This window comes from Aulostomus chinensis, chromosome 5 (genome assembly GCF_037954235.1).
Source record: "Aulostomus chinensis isolate RoL2024-O1b breed Wild chromosome 5, RoL_Achi_v1.0, whole genome shotgun sequence".
NCBI lineage: Eukaryota > Metazoa > Chordata > Actinopteri > Syngnathiformes > Aulostomidae > Aulostomus > Aulostomus chinensis.
In genome coordinates, this window is record NC_141324.1 from 23,376,763 (window position 1) to 23,393,219 (window position 16,457).

General features: G+C 40.2%; 1 long non-coding RNA gene across 1 annotated transcript; it reads right to left on the reverse strand.

Moving 5' to 3' along the window:
* Positions 1–302: 302 nt before the first annotated feature.
* On the reverse strand, positions 303–15,124 carry LOC147261788 (uncharacterized). Its single transcript, XR_015116123.1, has 4 exons — positions 15,077–15,124; positions 5,823–5,877; positions 3,627–3,776; positions 303–630 (listed from the first exon to the last, which is right to left on the reverse strand). It is a non-coding gene; the product is annotated as an uncharacterized LOC147261788 (long non-coding RNA).
* Between the last annotated feature and the right edge of the window lie 1,333 nt (positions 15,125–16,457).

Below are 16,457 nucleotides of genomic sequence, written 5' to 3' on the forward strand. Positions count from 1 at the left end.
TCTCTCGCTCTCTTTATCTCTGTCCCTCTCTTTCCTTTTATATATGTCTTCCTCCATTATCGGTCTTTGTCTCTGCACCGCTCTCCAGCCCCCCCAGGAAGGTTTTGGTCACAGCTGTTGCAGGATGTGCTTGCTCACGGAGAATTGTTGGGTGTAATTTCATTAAAGGAGTGTGGTGCTAAACTTGCTCTACCTGTAAAGAGTCATGAGAGAACTTTTGTTGTGATTTGGCGCTGGACTGGACCGGTTAGGGAGGCACACAAGCACAGGACAGTCATTCAAATCTTTTGCTTTAAGCCAAAAATGATATTTTTATTTGTAATCCATACTCCTCAAGATAAACAGTAAGTCCTGTCCCTGTTCACTTCACATAGATAGGCAGCATGCCTAGCACCAGCATTGAATACTTTTCTGTTACAGTCTGTGTCCTGAAGTCCCTCTTCAGAACACGTCCTGTGTTGAACAGATTGTGATGGTGTGTGATCTGATTAACCTCCCTGGAGAAAAGTCCAGCGGTTCTCTCGTGTGATGACACAGTAGCTCCGTGAAATCCCGCTGCTTCATGGTGGTATTTCATGCCATTTCTCTTTGGAGAATGTTGCTGTTTGGACCCTCTCTGGAAGTGTGGTGCTGGACAGGATATACGATTGGGGAAAGGGGGTGATGATAATTACTCAAGCTTGTTCAGAACTCACACATACATCCCCAGTGGCCTTACCATCCCCCACCCCCCTGTTACACACCTTTCCCATTGTCTGTCCTACTTTCTAACCTTCCCGTTTTCAATTTCAGCAACTGTATAAAGAGACACTGACCTCCACCACCTCTCTGTCTGTTCAACTATACAAAAGGAAGGCTGGGGGGGGGGGGGGGGGGCGCTGAAGGTGGACGTTGGCTTTCAGCAGGATCATGCAATAACTATGTGGCTGAATTTCACCAGACTTGGTGGAGGGATGTAGCATGAGCGCAGGAGGAACACGCTGAATTTTGGGAAGGGTGTGAACCATGACATTTTTTTTGCCACTGGGTTTGGCTGAGTTCCCCTGCTGATTTCACAATGGTATCATTTTATAGTAGAGAGGTCTGTGTGGACAGCTTGGAGCACAAATGGTCTCTTCTCCACAATTCTTGTAAAACTCTTTAGCTTCTTTTAATTGATTGGTAAGTTTAGGCAGCAAAAACCTTGGTTTAGAAATCTTTTTTTCTGTTAATATAGAAACTTACACTTCTTCACTGTAGGCATCAGTACACACAGACAGAAAATCCATATCTTGCCATCTTCTTGGACAGAAGTAAACGGATCACAATGAAAGCACCATTTGTCTTGTTTCTCGGAACAAAAACGAGCAATGACTTCAAAAGACAACGTGATATTTGGGTGTGCTGACGCTTCCAGGGGTCTGGGGGGAAAATGCCTTAATGCAACTTTCAGGGCGTTTGTGCAGCAATAGAATGCAAAAGGTACTAACATATCATTTCAGAGTATTAATCACCTCTTTTACAGTACCGAGTCTGTACCCTATATTTATGTCACTGTCAACACTGTTTATCCTGCTGGTGACTCATCAGGGGTCACCCTAGCAGTCTGTAATTAAGACAGCTAACTATTCATTTACCACCTTGTTGACTAGAATGAGATGTTTTGCCGTTTCATGTAAACGAGTACTTTCCTGTCCCTCCTAGCAACAACCCCAACTGTGACATAAAAATCCTCTTTCTATTACATTTAAGTTCCTCTGCCACCTCGCTCCCGTCTCCTTCTACCTCGCTGATGGGAGGGGAGCCATTGCTCATTTACACACGTCACCAACCACTTAATCCACCTCAGCACCTCTCTCCTTGATTTAAGCTTAAAGAAGAGATTCTAAAGAGCCAGTAGCTAACCACAATCTCTCCCAGTAAAGAGTCGGGTTCACACACACACACACACACACACACACACACACACACACACACACACACACACACACACACACACACACACACACACATACTTCAGAAGGAGTCTTGTACATCATCGGGTGTTTCGCTAATAATTTCCTTGGAGAGGACAGTGAACACTGCAGGGAGCAGCAAGGGAAAAAAAGAGGCTTGATTAGCACCCACTGTTTCACTTCTGCCGTTTTAAGTTCATTCAGCATCTTTTTGTGAAGCACACAAAGACCATGCTTAAAAGAAAAGAAATATAATTGGAATTTTATCATGCAGACGTCCTAATTCCTTTTTGCCCGCAGTCTATTGATAGGAATTTGTCCTCGACTGCGAGATATTTGTCTCAGAGATAATTGGCCTCATTCTGAATCCTTAATTTTGTCACCCTTACCACTACCTTCTCACTTTTATCCAACTTTTTTTTTCCAATTTATACCAGTCCACCCCTTCTAACCAGTATCTAGCTCTGGCATGTAGCCGTGGCGACAGATACCTAAAAAGGTGCTGACATTAAAATATTACTGATATTGCTGCATGTGACAATAAAAACGCAGCCCCTGGAAGTCAATATTCATACACACGATGACAACTAATAATAGTTATAAACCCTCTCATGCAATTTGCTTTCCTCTTTCTATGCCTTGAGTCTGTTTAGCTGCTATATTAAAGAAATTCATTGCTTGTGTTTCACAGAGCAGAATAATGTAAGATGTGGTCATGGATGGCAAGCAGTATGGCAACTAAAGCAATGTACGTCAGAAAGAAATAATCACTTTTAGTCCCTGGAATACCAGTCGAATTATTGTATTTTTAATGTTCCCTATGGGGTTACTACAGATTAATGGAGTGTGGGCATGATTCAAATACTGGGCCTACTGTAATGAAAAACCATGAATACAATTCAAAGAACGTAAAGGATATCAGCATGAATGAAAGTGAATCAAGTCCTTACATGTCTTGTTTGGAATAAACACACCCTGCAGTGTGAGAAAATGGTCAGAAACATAAATTTTTTGCATAAAGAAAAAGAAAAAGAAATGTAGAGCATGAAACACTTAAAGGCCCCTGCTTGAAATTAAGAGTGCAGCTTTGAAGTTTTAAGTTTGGCCTCTTTCTTGAATTCTGGTGAGCATGTCTAATGTATTACGATGAGGAGAAAACAAATTGCGGTCCGGGAGCTCCAGCAGCTGCAGGCACATATTTTTGATGCCGAACCCACAAGTTTGCACCACCACAGGTGGGATTGTTACATTGGGTTTCACTTTATTGTAAACAATGATGTTTTCAGGAAACAAGAGACATGATTTAATCTTTTTGCTCAGTGAGATAATCTTCACAAACCGCTTTTTTCTGAACTTCAGTTGTGCTGTTTCTATTCTATTCTAAGAACAAACTATTTTCCCAATACCTTTGTGCAAAAAGCCTCTTATTTAGCCATTTGTAATCAACCACCATTTCAAAGACACGTGCACATCTAGAAATGTTCAAGTTCGTTAACATGTTTTCAGATGGCGAACAAAACATTGATATGCAATATATATATATATATATATATTAATTTATATCATTATGATTATTATATTACCCTAGTGTGACCAACTGACTTTATTTCATGCATATAATGGAAAATCCATTCAAAACTCCAATTGACTTTGGGACAAAAGAACATATTTTAGGGCATGTTTAGGACTCACTTCTTTATCACTCCGGAACGTGAAGAGTTGGAGACTTTGGAGACTCTCAATTAGCCATAGGTGGATGAATGAGTGTGTCTCAACTGTCGGCCCTGTGACTGATGGGTGATCTGTCCAGCGGTTCCTACTCAGCAACCCTGTACAGGATAGCTGTATAGATAATGGAGGGTTGGATGGAGGGATGAAAATTCTGTGAATTTCTGGATAGAATCAGTCGTTGTACGTAATCATACATGACATGCAAAGTGGATGATTTTGTACAGACCCTCCACCCTTTGATCTGTGACTGTTGTGTGGGGTCAGATGATTCAGTTAACTTCGACCTTATTGACCAGAACAGCTGTTAAACTTGTCTGTATTATGACAGTACAACGCTCATTAGTGAGACTGAAGTTGCTGCTTCTTTTATCTCTATTTCCCAAATGAATAACATCCTCAAATCCCTTATCCAAATATATCAGCACTGAAGTATGTGGGCCATACATGTCCAGACCTGCTCTGTCTACCTCTTGAAAGCTGAATATTCCCAACAGCCACACGGAACAAAATTAGAAATGTTTCCACAAACAGAAACATGTCTTGTTTGAAAGAAGTTGTCAAAACAATCCTTAACATTTTTTAATGATTCATTTTATGCATTTGTTGCACCTTTAGTAGCTATGTTAAACCAACCTAAAGATCATAAGCAAAAGTTTTAATTTGTAGTGACAATCTGGGAATAGAAATTTCAGGTGAATGCTGGCTTTGGCAGGAGCAGCCTGATCACATCCAAACACTGACACTTGGAAGATGCTCAGCAGAACAACAGTGTGAGCTGCCGCTGGTAAGCATCCCTACTAGAGCACTCAGGGTTAAGGTTCTTGGGGGCATCTTAGTGGTGGTAATAATGGGGGAGTGGCAAACACTGCTACTTCAATTTACATATCCAGATAATCCTTGGGAATTGAACTGTCAACCCTCAGGTCACAGGCTCATCTCTCTAACCTAAAGGTCACTACTGTCCCAGTTCTGTTCACCTCTGTCTCCTTCTGAGATTTACTAGCATTTCAACTATTGGAGAGCAACAAAAGAGCAAGAGCAACAAAACCACAATGAAATCCAAAGGGAGTGTTGCTGGTTTCTATTAGATATTTCTGGTGGGCTGCCATGTCCTCTTGACATGATCCAAAACCATCATGGATATCTGTGTCTCATTTTAAACCAAGAAAAAAATCTTCACAATCACCGTTTCCTACGAAATCAGGTTGTAGTGGTCGTTATGCAAAAAAACTATTCATAAATTTACCTTTTCCATGCTGTTTGATTTGCATGAGCATTTTAAACTTATCTTTCTGTTTCCAAAGCATCTTTTTAAGTTCAGACACAGCTACAACATGTACCCTGGTCAGACTGAGGTGAGCTGCTCCCCGCTGCCTTCCCGTAACAACACACAGCTCCGATGTTTAATGATTTCCTCCATCGCCTCCTCAAAGGGATGATGAGTGCACCCTGCCATGTTCCCGGTTTAGAGGATCGTCCATGCTGAACTAAGTTCCACTGTCAAGATATTTCTGATCCGTGCATCTTGCACAGTGGAGCTTCAGCAGTGACCATGTTTCTATTGATTTGCTCCACATGGATCAGCTCACATTTAAAACCATATTCATTTTGTCAGCTCTTTGCTTGTGTGCTTGGATCATTTGTATTCATTCGATGCATCCATTGTCCTTGAAATCTCCAGACAACACTTTGTATGCAGAAATGCACCTTGCATCAGCAATTCAATTAAGAGCGTATACTTATATATGCTAAATTCATAATTGTGCCATACTACAGCCACAAGTGATTTACTAATCAGCTTTCATGCCTTCAAGAGACAAGATGTCAATCAGATTCCTTTTTCTGATTAAATTATGAAGAAAACCTGAGGCACACAAAGGCGATCATGCCGATCTGTTAATTTTGTGCATGTTCTTTGGTAATTTGCAAAGAGGATATTACACATTTTCAGTGTGCAATAAACAAACTTAACGCCAATGGAAGTTTTATAAACTGACAGCTTCTTCAGTAAATTAGGAAAGAATGCATCCATTTCATGAAAAATACACTCCCACATTGGGCTTGTTTAATCTTGACTGGAAGATATTAAACTTCACTTATCGGATTCTGATTATAGCTGGAGAGAACCATTCATGTCCAGAAGCACTGAGACCTAACTTGTCAGACAGCTTGATGGAGTTAGTGGGTACACAGCTGGTTGGCCTCCATCTCCCTAGAGGGAAGGAAATGCGATAAACACTCTTAAATCAATCGTATAAAAAAAAAAAAAGACTTCTTGTAAAAGAGCCCTGAAATATTTTCAACTTTGAAAATGTTTACACTGCGTTTTTTTTTTTAGTATTTGCAGGTTTCCAAAAGACACAGACTTGACACTTGTCAAATATGTATATACACAAGTACACAGTTATATGTATATTCATATAAACGTGTGTGTGTGTATATATATATATATACATATATATATATACACACACACATACATACATACATACATACATACATACATATACACACACATATATACATACACACATACACACACACATATACATACACACACACACACACACACACACACACATACCTACATACACACACACACAACCATATATATCTATATATATCGGGTAAATTAAACATTGAACAAGTCACTATTTTTTCAATATTTCTGAAGGTGCTATTGAAATGAAATTTTCACCAGATCTTGGTAACAACCAATGCAACCCACACATGCAAAGAATTTAAACCTTAGATTTCCATAAATTATGTGTGATAAAATGGAATGACACAGGGAAAAAGTATTGAACATACTTACTTAAATGTATTCAATACTTTGTAATAAACCCTTTGTTGGGTTCTTCAAGACGCCTCCTGTTTGGAGAAACGAGTTACATGCATTGCTCAGATGTGATTTTGGCCCGTTCTTCCACACAGTCTTCAAATCTTGAAGGTTCAGTGGGCTTCCTCTATGAACTCTGGTGTTTAGTTCTTTCCACAGAATTTCTATTGGATGCAAGTCGGTGATCTGCTGGGCTGTTCTAGCAGCTCGATTTCCTTTCTCTGAAACCAAGCAAGTTTCCTCTGCTGTGTGCTTTTGATCCTTGTCTTGCTGAAATGTCCACCCTTGTTTCATCTTCTTCATCCTGGTAGGTGGCAGCAGATTTTTGATCAAGAATGTCTTGGTGCATTTTTCCATTCATCCTTCCTTCAATATGCCATATGCTGAAGAACAGCCCCACACAATAGTGTTCCACCTCCAAACTTCACTGTTGCTATGGTGTTCTTGGGGTGATGTGGTGGTCCTCGCCTCTTAGTCAACTCTTCTGATAATTCTTTTAACTCCACTGTCAGAAATCTTGGGAGGAGCACCCGGTTGTGGCCGGTTTATATAAAATGATGTTTCCACAGCACTCACTGGAACATTCAGATGTTAAGACGGTGTATCCCATCTTTCGCCCAATGTCAGCTGGGATAGGTCTCAGCTCCCCACTCCCAACCCCTATGCTTTTACCCATCATGAGATGTTTCTTGTGTGACACCTTGGCAATGGGACACCTTTTTAGAGGTCACTGATGTTAGTTGATAATTATTTGCACTGACATCGGGCAGGATTGCTTTCTAATTACTGATAGATATGAGTTGGTGTCTTGGCTTTCCGTGCCTTTTTGCACCTCCATTTCTTCATTCGTTCCAATACTTTTTCCCTGTGTCATTCCATTTTATTACCCATAACTTAAATTATGGACATCTAAGGTTTAATTTCTTTGCATGTGTGGGTTGCATGGCTTGTTACCAACATCCAGTGAAAGTTTCATGTCAGTAGCACCTTTAAAAATATATTTACCTGCTGTGTGTGTGTGTGTGTATACATATATTATAAATGAGTGTAGGAAAGTCTGGGTCAGATTTTTGTATGCAGACAGCTCATTAGCACCCTTCACCAGCATCTTCTCACCTAAAACAAAGTTGTCGCCATGAATTTTTTTCTCAACTACTAACACTGGTCCTAATGGCACAGTGCTATGTGAAGACCTGTTTGGAGTGATTAAATCTATGAGGATAGTAAGATATATTCCAAACATGCATCCAAGTGAAAAGGCATTCAAACCCCAAAGGACACGACAACATGAAATTCTGCTACCAGCTTTGCCTCCAATTAAAATGCTAACAAGCCTGTATAAGACTCTAATCGCTTTATAGGTTACCGTACTTGTGGAAATGATCCAGAATCAATCATTCAAGCACCATCGAACCACTGGGTGACAGTGACAGCTCACGATCTTCTACCATCCATTTAGCAGCCCAAATCAGTGAAAGAGGTGTCAGGAATTCTATTTTTTTTTAAATCATATTTTACATCAGCTGAGAAGTACAGCAGAGCTTTTGCAAAGCTGCTTTACAGCATCCATGAAGCACATGTTCTTTTTTGAATGAGATTATTTTGTAATACTCCAGATACAGTACATCAGCCTTTTCACAAGCTGCCAGCCAAACATGAACAAACAATCATACGGATGTTTGTTGCATTTACTTTTGGGGGGGGGGGGGGGGGGGGACTTGTAATCACTTTTCAGTCGTGTCAATTTAAAGTTTGGTCTTTGCATCATCTTGAAAAGTACTGACAGACGGACAAGCATTAAATGAATTCTAACTGTTTATACCAAACCATTGCAATGCCGTGGAGTAGTTGTAAGATTAAGCATTATTATTTTCTACAAAATGTTGCTAAACCCATCTAGACCCTCAAATGAGGAGGAGGAGGAGGACGACAACGAAGAGGAAAGCTTAAAACAAACTTGACTAAGAAGCAAAAATGCCTCAAGACTTTTTCTTGGAGTCAAACTGACAAGATTCATATAATTTGAGATAACGTGGATTACTTTGCTCTAAGAGGAGATAAGGAATGGGATCAGGTAAGATTATCTGATGGTTATTTCAGATTTTAGCATGTACATCTCTATCCGTGAGAACATCTGACTGTCTGATGTTTGAAACTAAACATTCTATTAAAGTTCATGTGTTTGTAGTGTCAAGACCAGACGAAAACACCACGGCTGAATTTTATGCCGCAGCAGTAATCATATTTTTTTCTCTGATAAATTCTCTCCTTTTGAGAGTCTACATCAATATCTGACTTTCTTCAATAGGTTTTTTTTTTAAATTTGGGTATTTTTGACAGCACACCAGAAGAAGTGGCGTGGATTAATTCTTTAATAAATCATTAATAAACACTCGTAGAGCGCAAATTACACGCCATGTTTTACTAATATCCATAAAAGAATGTAATTGTATCATCTTGAAAGTGATGAATGGTTATTTGATTGTAGAGGAGACAAACTCTTCAGGACTGTTATCCATTAATAAACATGTCATCAATGTTGATGAGACATTTATGCTCGACTCATTTGAATAATTGGAAGGGATAACTCAGAAGCTCTGCAGTGAAAAGAATTAAGCTGAATTGTGAAATACTTTCTTTTCAAATGAAAGCCTTTCACCTGTGTACAGTGAAATCTGTCATTTTAGAAACAATGGATGAATGGAAAGACAGCTTGCTTATTTAAGGTCACTTTTCACACCTCATAACAAACTACACATACACCGTTTCACCTCAGGCTGTTGCTACTCATTATTTGGCAAATCTATAAAACTGCTGTTTAGTTTAAAATCTGTGGAAACTAAATGTTCAGTTATGGATTTATGAATGGAAAAATTGCTTGAGTCAAGCAATTACCGATTCATTATAATCATAACCTCTGGAGACAATGCATCATTTATTAGATGCTAGTTTATGATCCATTTCATTATCTCCCTTTCAAATGAGATCACCAGGGGGCAATCACCTCTGACCGCGTATAATCACTTTGCATATTTCAATTCTGTGCTAATCATAACTCATGTTGAGCAATCAACATTCTGACAAACGATCAATCAGCTGAACCCTCCTTTCAAGTCCGAGGCCCTTTGGTTTGTCTGAGCCTCTGACTCTAGAGAATCACAGTTTGATTTGTATAGATGCAATCCAGCCACTCTCCTCAAGTGTAAATATTGTAGTTTCCTAACCCTCCACCAGACGGTGATCTGTTTGATTAGGATGAAAAACACTGGATTGGCTGGGAAATGAAAGATGTGGGCGGCACGGTGGTGCAGTGGTCAGCACTGTCACCTCACAGCAAGAAGGTTCCGGGTTCGAGTTCCGGGTTCAAGTTCTGGCTCGAGCACGGGATCTTTCTGTGTGGAGTTTGCATGTTCTCCCCGTGCCTGCATGGGTTCTCTTCGGGTACTCCGGTTTCTTCCCACCGTCCAAAGATGGGGATACTCTAAATTGACTGTAGGTGTGGCTGTGAGTGTGAATGATTGTCTGTCTATATGTGTTGGCCCTGCGATGGACTGGCGACCTGTCCAGGGTGAACTCCGCCTCTCGCCCGTAGCCGCTGGGAAAGGCTCCAGCCCCCCGGCGACCCTTAACAGGAATAAGCGGAAGATGGATGGATGGATGGATGGATGGATGAAAGAAGTGTAGTAAAACTCAGGAGGGAATAAAGTGATTAACCAACCACACACAATCTACTTGAGCTACATGGATGCCAAGGGTGAGAGAGTAGGTAGTTTCAATGGTACACCTGTTTACATTGTTGTCGGCAAGCTTAGTAAAATTCCGCAGAAGCAGCTCAGAAATACAGTTGTAAGAGCTGGAGTCAGAGGAAGACTGCTCATATTCATTCTGATTGGTTTTCTTTGCTGTTCTACTCACTGCTCATGATATCTCTTAAGCCTCTATTGTTTGTTTGAGCTGTGTCTTCTGAGTGGAAGAGAAGTTGTACATTTGGTTTATCATGAAATATTGCATTCTATGTTGACCAATCTGTCTATGCTGGGAGATGATAGCTCCTCTCAGGCTCTTCCAGTGGTTTATGCCCCCATTTCCCCTGTTAAAACTGTATCACATGGATTTATGTTTATAGCTTATTCGTATGCATGCCAGTTAAAACAGGAAACAAATGGCAAACACAATCGAGTAATTTACAAGCTTCATTACTGCCACATTTAGCCAGCATTGTCTGATGGACAAAAACAAGCCGTGATGAGTCGCTCCTCACATCCCTCCACATGTCAGAGTGCGTGACTGCTCCCTAGAGTGAGAGGAATGTGAAACCTGATAATATTTGGATTTTACAGGGAGGAATAGACTCATGCATGATCTACCACTTCCCACATCTAAAAGGTGGTGCTAGAGAACATACATTTACTAAATATTACATCGCTTTACATTACATGAAAACAACACAGTGTAATTGTGATTGTAAATCAAATGTTTTTTTACATTAGGCTATTGGCTATTAGAATCCTATAACCACTAGGTGGTACTATGACGTAAATTGGGCTTGTAGATGTCCTCAGGCCGGAACTTTCATCGAACAGATGAAGTTTGGAAAAAGATGCGACTTCGTGGAGCAAAATTAGCAAAATTGGAAGCCTCGCCATGGTAACACTATTAAACAAAACTCTTCACAGCAAAAACAAAGTCTTTACAGTGACATGAGGGGACGCTGTGACTAACACATCCCAAAACTGAACAAATTCTTTCTTGTCTCATACTACAGTCCTCAACCAAATTCCTGCATAATACAGCTGACAGACAATTAAATACCAATTAAAACATGACCTGCTTGGTGGAGATAATAATTCATGGAGGTAATAATTCATAATAAAGTCTTTCATAGGCTACCATATTTACATAAATAGACATTTCTGACCTTGTTTGTTTTTCCAACGCTTTAGAGAATACTGGGAAGGGCAATTAGTCTAATTATCCAGACTTAGTCTACAAGCTTTGTCCTTAATTACAGGGAGAGCTGACAGAATCATGTAAAACACATGACAAGTAGAGGCCTGACTGGCATTCATGAAACGATCATCTTTACAAACATCAACCAATCTGACTGCCTTGCTTTTAGTAAAATCAGCATTTTCTACCACAGCTCCATAATTTGGGCTTTGTAAGCACTGACTGTAATGAGGTTAGTCATACCTCAGACCTCCCTCCAGAAATCATTGTGATTTCATTCTGCAATTCCCAACAAGTGAGTCATTGTGTTTTTATTTAATTTCATAAAATGAAGAGCACATTTAAATCTGGCAAGCAGTGGTAAACACTGACCAGAGTTGAAATTTACGAATATTTTCATCCATAAATTCTTTCCATCCAGGATCCAGATGCATTGTTCATAGATCAATTTCTCCACAGAAATTAGTATTCATACCAAGGATGTGCAGTGACTTCACGCCTGCAGCCATGTGTTCACATTAGCAGGGCGGAGATGTCATTATCAGTGTCTGTCTGTTCACCACCATAATTATCTACATCTGTATGCATTATCATCCAGTACAGGGTCACAGGGAGTTGGATAGGTCCCCAGTCAATCACAAGGCCATCATACAGAGCCAAACATCGGTTCACACTCCACACTCCACACTCACTAGCAATTTAGTCTGCAAATCACTAAACTAGTTAACCCCCATTCAACATATATTTATTTCAATGTATACTGTAATTTTCAGGGGATTGACATAAATACAGCTGCCACACCAGAAATTTATCAATGTGATACTGCAGCAGGCAGTGACTGGTAGCTGCATCTGTGGAGATTTATTTCTACGTCATGGCATGCATAAAGAAAAACATAGCCACATTTTCAGGAAATTTAAAGCAGAAGAGAGAGAAATTACAAAAATAAAGATCTGGATCTTGTTCTTGGCATATTTTAGACCAACTGAACCACCCAAGATGTTTGAATGCACAAATTATATCTCTCTATGCCCTCAGTATGTTCACACTTGTACTCAGAACTGTCCATATGGTGGGGTTACAAAGCTCCAGACCCTTGACTGTGGGGGTCTTGAGCTGAAAAGTTTGGGAACCCCTGCTGAAGTCATCCTGTTTATTGCCAGGCTTCAATAATACAAGTAAAACTCTTATCAGGCAGAAACATTTTCTGAGTGAAATAGGCTGCTGTCATGGAACTCCAACAAGTGTTTTGCAGATATAGAATTGCTATCTGAAATGTCAGCATTAAAATCCACAGTCACAAAACCTCAATGAAAGAACCCTAATCTATACAAAAATCCCTCCTCAGACTTAAATGAACATGCCAACAGTTGGGAAATGTGCTTATATACCATGCTTACCAGAGCTAGATAAGATAGATAAGCTTCTCTCCTGTGTGTGTGCAGTAAGGAGCTGAGACCCACAGACATGAGCTGACTGCTAGTTAGCTTCGTGGAATGAATTGCAGTGGATAGGCTGTGGAGCATAGCTCTGTCAAAACTCACTACATTGCCAACATGAAGAGAACTAGGACTGTGTATAACTTTCATTATGAAACGACAACGGCAATTTCTGGAATGCTATTGTGAAAACAGACACATAGCCAGAATTGTTTTCTGACCGGGTGCAGTGATTTGACACAGCCGCTTGAAAATTTGGCTAAAAGAAAAAAAAAAAAAGAGCCACTGTTAATCACCACCATCTTAAACCTGAACAGTTTGAAACAGAATACGCAGAGGAGGAACTACATCTTTTGGAACCTGAGCAGGCAAAACAGAGGAAACTAGCCAACTCATCCATCCAACATTATTTATTGTGTTGAGCTAACTAGTAGTCACTCTGTCAGTGTTAGTCTTATCTCCCGAGGGCAGACACAGAGGAGACGAGGGAATCTATCTTCTTTTGTGAGTCTGAAGAGGATGGCACATAAGTGTATTTCCCAAAAAGTCAGCATGCAATTTTTAAAGACACAGATATGTAAGACCTGATAATCTCTGATCAAATTGTACAGTCTACACTCAGTCATACCAATTGTAAAATATTCAAAAGACTGAAGAAAAGAAGACTCAAACATGGGCCAGAAATCTCTAGCCAAAACCCCTGCAAGTAATCCAGAAGTTTAACCTCAATCACCTCCTACTGGCTGCAGAGTCTGTAGTCATTACTGCCCTCACCCAAAACACATTTTGACTTTTCTTCTTTTTTTTCCCCCCTTTTTCCATATGAATAGAAGCTTGAATAAATAAGCATAATTGTTCATTTCTGTTTTGTCCCAAAGGGTTCACTTGAACCTTTTTAAACAGAATCAAGAACCTTTCTTAAAAATCACTCTGAAGCAACAGCAGTAATTTTAATAACAATGACATCATTATTGTATTTCTACTGACACGCTGTTTACTGGCTGAATATCACATGTGCGATGATTTCCATTGATCATGTGTGCCACTTGTGTTTTCTGACGACATCTCCCTGATGATGTAAGTGAAGAACCACTTGTGCATCTGTTTAGCACCTCTGCATCCATTCAGTGTGTTTGTGTGTGTGTGTGTGTGTGTGTGTGTGTGTGTGTGTGTGTGTGTGTGTGTGTGGTACCTCTTGTAAGCTTTTCACTACATTATACAATATGTCTGAATAGAAACTGATCACAGCACTCATTGTGTGACTTGATATAAAACTGTTTTGTTCAGAATTAACACAAAACTTAACCTAATGGTGAGTGACCTGTGGGAGGATCCCCTTTATCTTTCAGCAAGTCAAGATTTGACCTCTACAAATAGTGTTGGAACACGTTTTTAACACTCTAACCTCACAAATATTTCTGTAATTGTTTATAGAGGACCAAGCATTGTGGGGAAAATTTCAAAGATGTGTGTGTGGGGGGGGGGCTTTTTTATATTACGATGCAGGGACATGCTTCACTGCAGACTTAGAATCCTTTCTATCTGCTATCATGGCTGTTTACCTTTAATCTATGTCTGTGGTGTGTAGACGTCAAACAAAATTGGCACCAGCTCAAGGGGTCAATCGAGGGTCATCAACAAAGTATTAAGCCATTATTGTGACTCTCTCACATACACACACAACAACATCAGTCCATTATTTCTGCTCAAACACAAGCACCATCCACACAGATGTGTTAGATAGCTGTGTAATGCCCAAAAGGATCCACGCTTGTGCCTGACTAACAGTTATATTTGTCAGCTGTTTCCTTGGTTTGAAAATGGTCCAATCAATAAAAGTAATCTGCATCATTCCTTAAAAAGATGTCCTGAAAACGACTGTTTTTAACAGTCTCTCAGCAGCATGACACTGACAGACATCTCCACCTCTCCTCTGGCTCATGTTGAACCTTTAATAAATGTTGGAAACGAAAGGGCCGCCATGTTGGACATGCCACCGGCCTGTTTCCCTCACTCAGCTCAGCCGAATCAATAGCATGTAATGTTAGCTACGATACAAGCTAGTTAACGGCAGCTAAAATCAATTCAAAAGCAATAAACTTGTGAACTTTAATTACTACTCGTTTGACAACTTTTCATTTGGAAGCATAAAGTAAGACAGTAACGTGTGTTCAGCTTCTTACGTCAACGAACAGCACCTGTCACTCGCAACTGTCTCCATTACATTTCCCAGGTGTCGCGAGGGTCAAGGTGTTGGAAAATGGTATGTTCCACTTTAGGGGTGTCTGAAATTAATCATAACTGCGCCGGAGGGGTTGATGTATCCGCATGGTCCTAGTGCATGCTTTCTGTCTTTCTTTTAATATCTTGAGAAAGAGTAAGGAACATACCCTCGCATTCAAAGTGACACCATATAAAGGAATTCAATGACATGGTACTGCAGAAACTGTGATGGAAAATTATATTTTTGCTGTGCGTTTTATTCTACAGTATCCATCAGGTTAATCATCATTGTTCATTTAGCAGCTCAGCCTCAGGACGTAAGATACCTCTTCTCATTTTTCCCAATTTCCTTCTTCTTTTTGCAGTGGAAAATTAAATTACAAGGGATCCAAGGTGCCTGAAAAATATTGGATATAGAGGCGACGGTGTTATCAAGGCAACGGGCTCTGAGATCAAGATGATTGAGATCTGATTCAGTCGACAACCGTGACTGCCGCTGAAGAGAGAGATTTTGTATGTGTGGGAGCTGTGACTAGTTTTAAATGAGGGCCAACGTGTTGAGATTCTCACCACAAATTAGTTTTGTTCTTTTTACCAGGAAGAGGAAAGCACAAGAGAAAAAAAGAAGATCAAGAATGTGAGTCTCCAGGTGTGAGCTCTACTATACATCCTCCATCCTAGGGTCCAGTTCAAGTAATGCTAGAAAGAGACAGAACAAGTGGAAGTCTGGCCCTCACTTGAGAAGCGTACAGACTGGAACGTAAAGCCATAGAGTTAAAATGAAAGGACCTCCATTATAAGGCATTAGAGAGTCCTTTCATTGTCTTAAGTCATTCGAGAGAATCCTGGACGCAAGCAAAAAAAATCTATCAAACCAGCAACAGAAGGGAAGAAACAGCAGAGCAGGAGTGAAATGATGTTATTGCTAAAGGAGCCCAAACTCCACAGACTGACTGTGAGGAAGACCAGACATGTGCATAGAACGGGGGTCCCTCTGGGGGTGTTGGCTGCAGATGAGCAAGAGAAGATCTCAGTAGGCAAATGCAAATTGCAGCAGGAAGAAAAAAAAAAAAGAAAAAACTCAAGGCAGATGAAGAAGTGAGGACTGCCACATCCTCCTTAGACTGTCATGGTTCATCTGAAAAAAATCTGTTAAACTTGCTGATCTGAGTGTTTTCATCTTCGGAGAAGTTCAATATTTCTACTTGAGACTGACGTCACAAGTGTTTACAAAAAGATCAATGTATGCGGCGCTGGTAATACAGCAAGACCCGGATCAGAACATGGACGCTCACACAACACAGACATATGAGATGCTCTACAAATATCCAAACAGAATCA